The sequence below is a fragment of the Staurois parvus genome, unplaced genomic scaffold (genome assembly GCF_062004578.1).
Source record: "Staurois parvus isolate SC_StPar_1 unplaced genomic scaffold, SC_StPar_1.0 ptg001659l, whole genome shotgun sequence".
NCBI lineage: Eukaryota > Metazoa > Chordata > Amphibia > Anura > Ranidae > Staurois > Staurois parvus.
This window is the reverse complement of record NW_028319455.1, coordinates 22,593-26,215: the sequence shown is the minus strand read 5'-3', so window position 1 is coordinate 26,215 and position 3,623 is coordinate 22,593. Positions and strand designations below refer to the sequence as shown.

General features: G+C 53.6%; 1 pseudogene; it reads right to left on the bottom strand.

Moving 5' to 3' along the window:
• Window positions 1–2,919: 2,919 nt before the first annotated feature.
• On the bottom strand, window positions 2,920–3,036 carry LOC149434840 (U2 spliceosomal RNA; annotated as a pseudogene).
• Between the last annotated feature and the right edge of the window lie 587 nt (window positions 3,037–3,623).

The following is a 3,623-nucleotide window of genomic DNA, read 5'->3' as shown; positions in this document are numbered from 1 at the left end:
TGATAGGGAGATTCACCCTCTCTACTGGTAATGTTTAGAAAATCCCCATTTGTTGTCACCAGAACAGGAACAGAGGGGAAATCTACTAATGGGGACCCTAGTGACATCTGGTGACAACTCAATTTGGAGGGATTTCCTCTCACTTCCTGTTGTGGCTATGGGACAGGAAGTGAAGGGAAATTTCCATAATGGGGACACAAATAACCCTCCATTACTCTATTATCCAAAATGACAAAAAAAGGTTTGCCTTTAGTTCTACTTGAATTCTGAGCCATAACAATCTCACCCACTAGGTGGCAGTGTCTCACCAGAGATTGAACAGTGAAGGAGAGATCATAGAAAATTTCTGTAATAAAAGATAAGAAATAACATGAAATATTCTCCTAGCCCGGGCTTCATGTTTCATCTGGTGATTCAGCCAGGAAGTCTGTTGTTTTTCAAGAGAAAAACCTCTCCAGCAGAATGTGGCAGTTACAGGGATGAGAAAAAACATTTACCACGGACAGGGGTGCTGACAATGATCAGCTTTCATTCATTTTAATCTTTTATCCGAAATTATGTAATGCCAGTGTGAGCAGGAGGTCGGCTTCAATTTGTTAGTGTGTCTAAATCTACTAGTCCATCTAACACTCCCCTCCTCTCCCCTGAGACTGACAATGCTGCTGTGCCCCCTGTGCTCCTTCATTCAGAGCGGGGGCGCTCTAATACAGGAGGTGTGTTGCTGCCTAGATCACCAGGTGAAAACAGAGGGGGAAAAAAGACTAAAAAAGAAAACGAATGCAGCTGCAACGTTTAATGATTGATAAGCTGCAATATAGAACATTTTTGGTGTTTGGGGTTTAATACGGCTTTAATGAAATGTTGAGAAAGGAAATGAGGAAAGGCCCGATTCATAAATCTGTGGAAGGGTTTTCTCGACTTCTCTGACATGGAAATTTATGCAGACAAATGTGAGAGAAGGAAGCTTGCAGCTGCACGGCGCGGTGGGTTAGCGGAGTTACCTCTGCGATATGTAGCAGTATTTAACACATCTCCCACTGATGGGGCGGGCACAGACAACTCACCTCCCACTGATGGGGCGGGCACAGACAACTCACCTCCCACTGATGGGGCGGGCACAGACAACTCACCTCCCACTGATGGGGCGGGCACAGACAACTCACCTCCCACTGATGGGGCGGGCACAGACAACTCACCTCCCACTGATGGGGCGGGCACAGACAACTCACCTCCCACTGATGGGGCGGGCAAAGCCAACTCACCTCCTACTGATGGGGCGGGCACAGACAACTCACCTCCCACTGATGGGGCGGGCACAGACAACTCACCTCCCACTGATGGGGCGGGCACAGACAACTCACCTCCCACTGATGTACTGATGGGGCGGGCACAGACAACTCACCTCCCACTGATGGGGAGGACACAGACAACTCACCTCCCACTGATGGGGCGGGCACAGACAACTCACCTCCCACTGATGGGGCGGGCAAAGCCAACTCACCTCCTACTGATGGGGCAGGCACAGACAACTCACTTCCCACTGATGGGGCGGGCACAGACAACTCACCTCCCACTGATGGGGCGGGCACAGACAACTCACCTCCCACTGATGGGGAGGACACAGAAAACTCACCTCCCACTGATGGGGCGGGCACAGACAACACACCTCCCACTGATGGGGCAGGCACAGACAACTCACCTCCCACTGATGGGGCGGCACAGACAACTCACCTCCTACTGATGGGGCGGGCAAAGACAACTCACCTCCTGATGGGGCGGGCACAGACAACTCACCTCCCACTGATGGGGCGGGCACAGACAACTCACCTCCCACTGATGGGGCGGGCACAGACAACTCACCTCCCACTGATGGGGCGGGCACAGACAACTCACCTCCCACTGATGGGGCGGGCACAGACAACTCACCTCCCACTGATGGGGCGGGCACAGACAACTCACCTCCTACTGATGGGGCGGGCACAGACAACTCACCTCCTACTGATGGGGCGGGCAAAGACAACTCACCTCCTGATGGGGCGGGCACAGGCAACTCACCTCCCACTGATTTTTTTTTTTTTTTTTTAAGTCCGCAAACGTGCAACTATAACGAAAAAACCCGTAAGTGTTCACAAAAAAAGTGCAAGTGCAAAACACCACACAAAAAAGTGCACTTAGGGGTGTGCTGTGTCCTACCCCTAAAGGGGCTTGGACCGCTTACCCTGATCCCCCGGGGCACGAAGCTCCTGACGGGGACAAGGTTCCCAATTGGTCCTCCTGGCCAAAAGGCCTGGTGGACCACCGTTCCCTATGCCCAGCCGAAGCCGGACATCCAGTACTAGGCAAGGGGACTCTCCTGAAGAAGAGTCCCCTAGGGATCAGGGGAGGAAGGAACCGTAGGGCCACACATCCTCCCCCTAGACTTCAGGGTAGGCCCGAGGACCCACACCCTCCATCCGTGAAAAACACACACATAAGAGCAAAAAAGTGACAAACATGGGAGTGCATAATAAATAAAGATAAAGAAAAAATAAAAAAGTGGTTCCGTGCCGAATTGTGCACAGACCAGGCCCTGAGGCCTGTAGCAAAAATTGCCCTGGTCCTAGCCAAAAGGCCTGGTCCTTAGGGCGCTGTGCAAAAAGAAGTGAAAAACAGTGACCATGTGTCATCTTCACACCGTGGGGTCCCACACCCAAGTGTTACTAGTGACACCCCTGAGAGCGTCTTCCCCAGGGGGCACTGAGTTTGCGGACTTTTTGCGTCCCCAGCCCCAGGCCAGACCAAGGTAGATCCGTCCGAATCAGGAGGTACTGGGTCTTTCCAGCTTCACCAGAGGAATTACTCCCAAGGCCCCAGAGCTCATCATGGCGCTCCCTGGTTTCTGTCCCTCCGGTTCAGCCTTCCGGACCCCCATCATACCAGTGAGGGTACTATACAACAACCATCCCCGCAAAGCTAGAATGGTCAGGAGCACCCCCACTGGACACTGATAAGAACAGATACTACACTTGATCTTAGCCAAAAGGCTGAGAGAAGGAAGCTTGCAGCTGCACGGCGTGGTGGGTTAGCGGAGTTACCTCTGCGATATGTAGCAGTATTTAACACATCTCCCACTGATGGGGCGGGCACAGACAACTCACCTCCCACTGATGGGGCGGGCACAGACAACTCACCTCCCACTGATGGGGCGGGCACAGACAACTCACCTCCCACTGATGGGGCGGGCACAGACAACTCACCTCCCACTGATGGGGCGGGCACAGACAACTCACCTCCCACTGATGGGGCGGGCAAAGCCAACTCACCTCCTACTGATGGGGCGGGCACAGTCAACTCACCTCCCACTGATGGGGCGGGCACAGACAACTCACCTCCCACTGATGGGGCGGGCACGGACAACTCACCTCCCACTGATGGGGCGGGCAAAGACAACTCACCTCCTACTGATGGGGCGGGCACAGAGAACACACCTCCCACTGATGGGGTTGGCACAGACAACTCACCTCCTACTGATGGGGCGGGCACAGACAACTCACCTCCTACTGATGGGACAGGCACGGACAACACACCTCCCACTGATGGGGCGGGCATAGAGAACACACCTCCCATTGATGGGGCAGGCACAG